This window comes from Lipotes vexillifer, unplaced genomic scaffold, assembly GCF_000442215.2.
Source record: "Lipotes vexillifer unplaced genomic scaffold, Lipotes_vexillifer_v1.1 scaffold584, whole genome shotgun sequence".
In the NCBI taxonomy this organism is placed as follows: domain Eukaryota; kingdom Metazoa; phylum Chordata; class Mammalia; order Artiodactyla; family Lipotidae; genus Lipotes; species Lipotes vexillifer.
In genome coordinates this window covers 2,369,402-2,380,339 of record NW_006783036.1, presented here as the reverse complement: position 1 = coordinate 2,380,339, position 10,938 = coordinate 2,369,402, and the positions used below count along the sequence as shown (strand labels likewise).

The window sequence follows — 10,938 nt, the reverse complement described above, 5'->3', positions numbered from 1 at the left end:
AAAAAGAATATACATGTATAACTGAATCACTTTGCTGTACAGTAGAAATTAACACAACATTGTAAATCAACTATACTTCAATAAAATAAATTTTTTAAATGATGCTTTCAAATAACATTTAACAATATAAGAAATTGTTCAGCCATAATTTAATACTAAGTGAAAAAAGGATGGTAGTGATCATACAAATACATATACATGCAGACTTGCTTTAAAAAAAAAGTCAACTCTGAACTTTATTTATTTATTTAGGCCAAGCCCCACAGCTTTCAGGGTCTTAGTCACCGACCAGGGATTGAACCCAGGCCACAGCAGTGAAAGTGCCGAGTCCTGACCACTGGACCACCAGGGAATTCCTAACTCTGCACTTTAAAGTGGTTTAAGTACAAACTCCAAGTGTGCACCAGTATTCCGAGCTGGCTCCAGACCATCACGACCAGCCCGCAATAAATGGAACCCATGGCCCTGGAGATAGCCGCGGGGGATAAAGAATTACTTGTTTCCTCCATGGCTCTTCCAATAGACAAAGGGTCTGGGTGTAACAAGGATGAAAGGCAGGGGAGAGAAAAAGAGAAACACCCCTATGAGAAAACACTTCCTTAGGAAAAGTATCTTCCTATTCCCTCCAACAGGATGTCGCATATTTTCACAGGCCTTTACTGTTAGATAAGAAACATTAAGATGAACACAAAGCACAACACAAAGCTATGAAGGATATAGAGCTATGCTAGCAAAAAAAATCCTGCCCCACATTAATGGGAACAGAGAGAGTAAACAATCACTAAAAAACAAACCATCATAAACTCACCCAGACTCAAGGACAAAGAAAAGTTTAAGTAACATAGCTATATGACAAGTGTAGAGAGGGACTTCCCTTGTGGTCCAGTGGTTAAGACTCCGTGCTCCCAATGCAAGGGGCCCAGGTTCAATCCCTGGTTAGGGAACTAGATCCCGCCATGCCGCAACTAAGACCCAGCGTGGCCAAACAAATAAATATTAAAAAAATAATAATAAAAGACAAACTCAAGGGTCAAGACTTAATAAAATTAATGTTTTTTAAAACAGGGTAGATAGAACAAGGAGGATAAATAAGTCAATTCATATTAATTAAGATTCTATTCATTTTTACCAAACCAAGGCTTGTTTAAGTGGAATTTAAGCCTTATTTAAAGCGTGAAAATGGAGTTCAGATTCATTTTTGTGAAATTCTAAACCTGTCACACCCAAATCCAAATATTTGTATTCAAACACTGCTTCTAAAGATTTTAATCAAGGCAGGTGATAAGCATCGGAATGATGGGGCTTCACCAGGGGAGGGGTGAAAAGAACTGAAGGAGGTTAATTAGTGAGTATAACCCTCAACGAGAGTTTAAAAGGAAGGGGATTCAGCTTGTAATTCCCACTCTCCCTGAGAGATTAAGTAATTCAAACCAAATCACTAAAACAAGGTCAAGAACCTTCAATAAAGAAGGCTGTGCCCAATTAATGACTTGCTGTAGTGTGGAAAATTGTGACCTGAATTACCAAACATAGTGAAAACACAAAAGAACGTAAAAGTATTCATAAACTCATAAAAATGGTGATCATTTTGTAATGTGCAGAAACACTGAATCACTATGCTGTGCATCTGGAACTAGCATAGTGTTGTAGGTCAATTATACTTAAAAAAAAACAACACTTAGACTTTAAAATTTAAACTGCAACCTTTAACCCAATCAATGTATGCCACTGATAAACACGAAGAATTACTCAAAGATCTATGTTCAAACATCTTCATTGAAGCATCATCCTAACAGGCTACAGTACAACATATTTAATATAATCACATCTAATTTTAGAACAAATACATACATATACACACCCACACACAATATGCACAGAAAATTTATGGACATACATCTAAGAAAATGTTAACCAGGACCGACTCTGCCCAGTAGGGAAGGGTCCTGAGACTAATTTGAAACCTTTCACTGCTTGAATTTATCACAAAGCTACGATTATTTTTCCTTAATTTTGTTTTATTGAAAGAGAAAAAGTTGCTAGTTGATGCATCTATTTATAAAACAGAAGGTGATATGCACACTAGGAAAGAGAGCATGGAACAACATTATGTGCAGTACCTTGCAACTTTGATTCTATAAAAATACTGACATAAATTGTTACCGAACCAAACTTGGGTCCCCTCGCCAGTTTGCAGTAAAGCCAGTCTATTGACAACAGGTTGTGGTGAAGGAAAGCACAGCATTTATTGTAGGACGCTAGATAAGGAGTCCAGGAGAGCTAGTGCTTAAAATACCTGAACTCCCCAATGGGTTTCAGCAAAGCACTTAAAAAATATATATTTTTTAATTTCTATATATTTATTTATTTTGATTTGTCTGCACCGGGTCTTAGTTGCAGCATGCGGGATCTTCCTTGCCATGTGTGGTATTTTTAGTTGTGGCATGCAGGTTCTTAGTTGCAGCATGTGGGATCTAGTTCCCTTCAGGGATAAAACCCGAGCCCCCTGCATTAGGAGCGTGGAGTCCCAACCACTGGACCACCAGGGAAGTCCCTCAGCAAAGCATTTTTAAAGGCCTAGTGAGGGAGAGGCGTCCCAGGGTATGCGATCAGCTCACGCACAATTCTCTGATTGGTTGATGGTGATGTAACAGGGTGATGTCACAGGGGTTAATAACATTATCAATCCTTAGGCACCAGTAGGTCTGGGAGCTATTTGTTTATGGTCATCAAGTAGTTAATTTCTCCCATTTGGTGGTGGTTTTAGCACCTGTAAAACAACTCAGGAAATGTGCATCAGATACTACTATCTGGGTACTTCAAAGAGGAGCTAAAGCAGACGACATGGGGGAGGGGTCTGTTCCGGGAAGGCTCCATAGGGTCCTGCTCAGTTACATTATGAGGGACAGAAAGCTTAAACCTCACTGCAATTACAACAGATAATTTTTAAAACTCTCTCTGATATAATAGCAAACTGTTACTGCCTTCAGAACATGTAGTTTTTTCTCTTTTTATAGATATGTTTTGAATAATCCATTAAAAAGTACTGACAGGAAAATAATTGATACTCCCATTAGATTAGGTAAGGGTAAATTTTTTCAAAGTAAGGATCTGACTGATGTTTGCCATTCTTTCCCCTTTTACATCCTTGCCTTCCATCCACTGGGATAGCAAATGATAACTCATTCACATTTTACCATGTACCAGACACTATGCTGTAAGCTTTATGTAGATTATCTCATTTAACTTTGAAACAATCCTATAAAATAGGTATTATTATGCCTGTTTAAAGATGAGTGTGGAAGGTTTTATTTTCCAAAGATGGCAGCCTCTAGATATCCCATCCCACATACTCATCTTACTATGTGTCTTTGTCACTCCTCCATCAAGAGGTGGGATCTATGTTCTCTCCTCTCAAATCTGAGGGATGCAGAAGTAACATTATGCCACTTCTGAGGCTAGATCAGAGAATGTAATCCTGCTTCCACCTCAAACTCTCGGGATGCTCATTCTCAGAACCCAGCTGCCATATTGTGAGGAGGCCCAAGACACATGGAGATTCTGAGTGTTATGTTCTGGCTGACAGCCCATGCTGAGGTCCCAGCTGATAGCCAGCATCAACCACCAGACACTTGAGTGAGGAAACTTTTGAGATGACTCCAGCTCTAGCCACCATCTAACTGCAACCACATGAGAGACTCCAAGTGAAACCTGCCTAGTTCGGTCCAGGCAACTCACAGAACCATAGGAGAGAATAATGATTGTTATTGTCAGCCATTCAGTTGGGGTAACTTGTTACACAGCAACAGAAAACCAGAATGATGAAGAAAAACCAGCATAAGAAAAGAAAGGTCGGTAACCTGCCAGAGGATACCTTGTCTGCCTGGCTCCAAAGCCCACACTCTTAGCAACTAAGCTGTGTTACTCCTTGGTCCCTACTACTTCAAATGATGCAAAGGAAAAAGGAGGTGGTCAGGAATAATCCACAGAATAATCAATATATCCCCAAGCACTTGGTCACTGCCTGGAAAACAAATAAGAAAATACATCTAGGGGCCTCCCTGGTGATGCAGTGGTTAAGAATCCGCCTGCCAATGCAGGGGACACGGGTTTGAGCCATGGTCTGGGAAGATCCCACATGCCGTGGGGCAACTAAGCCCACGCAGCACAACTACGGAGCCTGTGCTCTAGAGCCTACGAGCCACAACTACTGAAGCCCGTGCACCTAGAGCCCGTGCTCCACAACAAGAGAAGCCACCGCAATGAGAAGCCCACCCACCGCAACGAAGAGTAGCCCCCGCTCTCCACAACTAGAGAGAAACCCGTGTGCAGCAACAAAGACCCAACACAGCGAAAAAAATAAATAAAAATAAAATTAAAAAAAAGAAAATACATCTAGAAAACCGCAAAATAAAGACCAGCATGATAATCTAGCACTCCCAGCCCCACTCAATGACCTCAAGCTACAAGTCCAATTTCACCATTACACACTCTTCCCGTTCATTCTAATTCCATGACTCTGTGTCTGTGACTTCCTGTTCTGGAATATTCTCTCCACTGTTAACTATTTGTTAATTATTTAATTAATGATCAGGACTTAAACCTGAAGGACAATAGGTTACACCAGTTCTCAGACTGGATTTTAAGGTAGAAAGAAGGGAGAATAAAGATGCACCAGTAAACCAAGTAATTAAAACTACCAAAATGGCCATCTAAAAGAACATATCAAATAATACCTAATATATATTTTTGAAACCCCAGAAGTTTAAAGGATATAAATCATAAAATGCAAATGTTAATATATATATCAACGTGTATATATACGTGTGTGTATATATATAAATGCTAACATCAGTATATTTAAAAGAGGATAGATACACAATAATTGACGCATACATACATATATACAGGTGCACGGGAAACTGGTAAGAGTGGTTGACTCTAGGAAGAGAAGCACGAAGGGTCTAAGAGGCAAAGGTGAATAAACGGAATGATCAAATGATCAAACCTAGCTTCAACAAAACTAAGACATGCTGACATCGGACACTCTAGATGGGACACAGTGACAGGGACATGACTTCATCTCTGACATATTCCTGACAAAAATATTTAAGCTAAAGCTAATCGTGAGGCTTAGAAAACCGGAAGTGCCCATGGCTGTCGTGCAAACCTTGTCCTCCGAGCCTAGCACGAGTCACAACCACTAGCTGTTTGCTTCCTAGGGCACAAGGACCGTCGCTGCTACCTTCAAACATCTGCCTTATTAACATGCTTGTGAGATCTTGGTTCCCAGGCCGGACGACAGGCCTGACCTCCTGTGGTGGGACCTCCAAGTCCAAACTGCTGGACTCACAGAGAACCTCAGACCCCAGGGAATATTAATCAGAGTGAGGCCTCCCGGAGGTCCTCATCTCAGCACCAAGACCTGGCTCTAACTAACTGCCTGCAAACTCCAGTGCTGGACATCTCAGGGCAAACAACCAGTAAGACAGGAAGAGAGCACCACCCATCAAAAAGAGAAGAAGAAAAAAAAAAAAATGAAATGACAGGGCTTCCCTGGTGGCGCAGTGGTGTAGAGTCCGCCTGCCGATGCAGGGGACGCGGTTTCGTGCCCCGGTCCGGGAAGATCCCACATGCCGCGGAGCGGCTGGGCCCGTGAGCCATGGCCGCTGAGCCTGCGCGCTCCGCAACGGGAGAGGCCGCAACAGTGAGAGGCCCGTGTACCACAAAAAAAAAAAAAACAAAGACTATTAGAAGAGACAAAGAAGGACACTACATAATGATCAAGGGATCGATCCAAGAAGAAGATATAACAATTGTAAATATTTATGCACCCAACATAGGAGCACCTCAACACAGCAAGCAAATGCTAACAGCCATAAAAGGGGAAAGCGACAGTAACACAATAATAGTAGGGGACTTTAACACCCCACTTTCACCAGTGGACAGATCATCCAAAATGAAAGTAAATAAGGAAACAAAAACTTTAAATGACACATTGAACAAGATGGACTTAATTGATATTTACTGATGTTTATAGGACATTCCATCCAAAAACAACAACTTCTTCTCAAGTGCTCATGGAACATTCTCCAGAATAGACCATATTTTGGGTCACAAAGCAAGCCTTGGTAAATTTAAGAAAATTGAAATTGTATCAATTATCTTTTCCGACCACAATGCTATGAGACTAGATATCACTTACAGAAAAAAAAACTGTAAAAAATACAAACACATGGAGGCTAAACAATATGCTACTAAATAATCAAGAGATCACTGAGGAAATCAAAAAAATACCTAGAAACAAATGACAATGAAACCATGACGACCCAAAAACCTATGGGATGCAGCAAAAGCAGTTCTAAGAGGGAAGTTTATAGCAATAAAATCCTACCTCAAGAAACAAGAAAAATCTCAAATAAACAACACCTAAAGCACCTAAAGCAATTAGAGAAAGAAGACCAAAAATACCCAAGGTTAGCAGAAGAAAAGAAATCATAAAGATCATATCAGAAATAAATGAAAAAGAAATGAAGTAAATGATAGCAGAGATCAATAAAACTAAAAGCTGGTTCTTTGAGAAGATAAACAAAATAGATAAACCATTAGCCAGACTCATCAAGAATAAAAGGGAGAAGACTCACATCAATAGAATCAGAAATGAAAAAGGAGAAGCAACAACTGACCCTGCAGAAATACAAAGGATCATGAGGGATTACTACAAGCAACTCTATGTCAATAAAATGGACAATCTGGAAGAAATGGACAAATTCTTAGAAAAGCACAACCTTCTGAGACTGAACCAGGAAGAAATAGAAAATATAAACAGACCAATCACAAGCACTGAAATTGAAAATGTGATTAAAAATCTTCCAACAAACAAAAGCCCAGGACCAGATGGCTTCACAGGTGAATTCTATCAAACATTTAGAGAAGAGCTGACACCTATCTTTCTCAAACTCTTCCAATATACAGCACAGGGAGGAACACTCCCAAACTCATTCTAGGAGGCCACCATCAACCTGATACGAAAACCAGACAAAGACATCACGAAAAAAGAAAACTACAGGCCAGTATCTCTGATGAACACAGATGCAAAAATCCTCAACAAAATACTAGCAAACAGAATCCAACAGCACATTAAAAGGATCATACACCATGATCAAGTGGGGTTTATCCCAGGAATGCAAGGATTCTTCAATATATGCAAATCAATCAATGTGATACACCATATTAACAAAATGAGGGATAAAAACCATATATCATCATCTCAATAGATGCAGAAAAAGCTTTTGACAAAATTCAACACGCATTTATGATAAAAACTTTCCAGGGAATTCCCTGGTGGCACAGTGGTTAAGAATCTGCCTGCCAACACACGGGACACAGGTTCAAGCCCTGGTCCGGGAAGATCCCACGTGCCGCGGAACAACTAAGCCCATGTGCCACAACTATTGAGCCTGCACTCTAGAGCCCATGAGCCAAACTACTGAGCCTGTGTGCCACAACTACTGAAGCCTGTGCACCTAGATCCCGTGCTCTGCAACAAGAGAAGCCACTGCAGTGAGAAGCCCATGCACTGTAATGAAGAGTCACCCCCACCTGCCACAACTAGAGAAAGCCCGTGCACAGCAATGAAGACCCAACGCAGCCATAAATAAATAAATAAATAAATGTATTAAAAAAAAAAAACTCTCCAGAAAGTAGGCATAGAGGGAACCTACTTCAACATAATAAAGGCCATATATGACAAACCCACAACCAACATCGTTCTCAATGGTGAAAAACCGAAGCCATTTCCTCTAAGGTCAGGAACAAGACAAGTTTGCCCACTCTCACCACTATTATTCAACATAGTTTTGGAAGTTTTAGCCACAGCAGTCAGAGAAGAAAAAGGAATCTAAATCAGAAAAGAAGAAGTAAAGCTGTCACTGTTTGCAGATGACATGATACTATACATAGAGAATCCTAAAGATGCTACCAGAAAACTACTAGAGCTAATCAATGAATCTGGTAGAGCAGCAGGATACAAAATTAACGCACAGAAATCTCTTGCATTCCTATACATTAATGATGAAAAATCTGAAAGAGAAATTAAGGAAACACTCCCATTTACCTTTGCAACAAAAAAAAATAAAATACCTAGGAATAAACCTACCTAAGGAGATAAAAGACCTGTATGCAGAAAACTGTAAGACACTGATGAAAGAAATTAAAAATGATACAAACAGATGGAGAGATATACCATGTTCTTGGATTGGAAGAATCAACATTGTGAAAATGACTATACCACCCAAAGCAATCTACACAATCTCCATCAAACTACCAATGGCATTTTTCACAGAACTAGAACAAAAAATTTCACAATTTGTATGGAAACACAAAAGACCCCGAATAGCCAAAGCAGTCTTGAGAAAGAAAGACGGAGCTGGAGGAATCACGCTCCTGGACTTCAGACTACACTACAAAGCTACAGTAATCAAGACAGTATGGTATTGGCACAAAAACAGAAATATAGATCAGTGGAACAGGATAGAAAGCCCAGAGATAAACCCACACACAGATGGTCACCTTATCTTTGATAAAGGATGCAAGAGTATACAATGGAGGAAAGACTGCCTCTTCAATAAGTGGTGTTGGGAAAACTGGACAGCTACATGTAAACAAATGAAATTAGAACACTTCCTAACACCATACACAAAAATAACTCAAAATGGATTAAAGACCTAAATGTAGGGCCAGACACTATAAAACTCTTAGAGGAAAACGTAGGCAGAATACTCTATGACATAAATCACAGCAAGATCCTTTTTGATCCACCTCCTAGAGAAATGGAAATAAAAACAAACAAATGGGACCTAATGAAACTTAAAAGCTTTTGCACAGCAAAGGAAACCATAAGACAAAAAGACAACCTCAGAATGGGAGAAAATATTTGCAAATGAAGCAACTGACAAAGGATTAATCTCCAAAATATACAAGCAGCTCATGCAGGTCAATATCAAAAAAACAAACAACAAACAGACAACCCAATCCAAAAATGGGCAGAAGACCTAAATAGACATTTCTCCAAAGAAGATATACAGATTGCCAACAAACACATGAAAGGATGCTCAACATCACTAATCATTAGAGAAATGCAAATCAAAACTACAATGAGGTATCACCTCACACCAGTCAGAATGGCCAGCATCAAAAAATCAACAAACAATAAATCCTGGAGAGGGTGTGGAGAAAAGGGAACCCTCTTGCACTGTTGGTGGGAATGCAAATTGATACAGCCACTATGGAGAACAGTATGGAGGTTCCTTAAAAAACTAAAAACAGAACCACCATATGACCCAGCAATCCCACTACTGGGCATATACCCTGAGAAAACCATAATTCAAAAAGAGTCATGTACCACAATGTTCATTGCAGCCCTATTTACAATAGCCAGGACACGGAAGCAACCCAAGTGTCCATCAACAGATGAATGGATAAAGATGTGGCACATATATACAGTGGAATATTACTCAGCCATAAAAGGAAATGAAATTGATTTATTTGTAGTGAGGTGGATGGACCTAGAGTCTGTTATACAGAGTGAAGTAAGTCAGAAAGAGAAAAACAAATACCGTATGCTAACACATACATATGGAATCTGAAAAAAAAACAAAAGGTTCTGAAGAACCTAGGGGCAGGACAGGAATAAAGACGCAAAGGTAAAGAATGGACTAGAGGACACAGGGAGGGGGAAGGGTAAGCTGGGACGAAGTGAGAGAGTAACACTGACATATATACACTACTAAACGTAAAATAGATAGCTAGCAGGAAGCAGCTGTATAGCACAGGGTGATCAGCTTGGTGCTTTGCGACCACCTAGAGGAGTGGGATAAGGAGGGTGGGAGGGAGACGCAAGAGGGAGGGGATATGGGGATGTACATATGCATATAGCTGAGTCACTTTGTTATACAGCAGAAACTAACACAACACTGTAAAGCAACTATACTCTAATAAAGATGTTAAAGGAAAAAAGAAAAATAAAATAAAGGTAATCATGAGGAAACTATCAGACAAACCCAAATTGTGGGACATTCTGCAAAACACATGGCCTGGATTCTGGAAAAATGTTGTCATCAAAGACACAAAAGGCAAGACACTGTGCCAGCTAAAGGACACCAAAAAGATATGGCAACAAAATGCAATTTGTGATTTTTTGACTGGGATCCTGGAAAAAATAAAAACACCTGTAATGGATATTATTGGGATAACTGGGAAAATGTGAGATATAGACTGCATATTACATAACAGCACTGTATCAACATGTTATTTGTACTGTGATTATGTAGGAGAATGTTCTTCTTAGGGGACACTTGCTGAATTATTAGTGGTGAAATGTAACGACGTCTACAACTACTCTCAAAAGGTTCAGCGAAAATAAATACATAATTGAGAGAGACAGAGAGAAAGAAAATGCCAGAGCACAAGTGAGATGGCACACAAACATAAGGCAAAATGGTGCACCTAGGTGAAGGGTGTATGTATATGCAGTGTACTCTTCTTGCAACTTTTCTGTAGATTCGAAATTTTTCAAAATAAATAGTTGGGAAGGAAGAAAGGAATACCGTAAAAAATATGTGTATATAAGCCCACACTATACGTAAAATATGTGTATATAAGTCCACACTTTATGTTGGTATATGCCATATACCAACTACCAACTGACAATTAGAATACAGTGCAAATTAAACATTATAACTACACCTAACATAATCTTTTCATAGCAAGAGAGGTCGGAATTTTTCTGCACTTCTGGCTCACAAGCGTAAATGACAATTATATCTGTAAAGTAATTAAAAAAACAGAAGACCATTCTAGTTGTTACACTTGGATTGTCCATAATCCACAAATCGAAGCACAGGTAAATGTCTTACCCTTACCTCATTTCACAACTTC

General features: G+C 39.5%; 1 protein-coding gene across 1 annotated transcript in view; it reads right to left on the bottom strand.

Moving 5' to 3' along the window:
- The window catches only part of MOK (MOK protein kinase), a 66,593-nt gene that overhangs the window by 39,742 nt on the left and 15,913 nt on the right, over nucleotides 1-10,938 (bottom strand). The gene's annotated exons all lie outside the window — the stretch shown is intronic.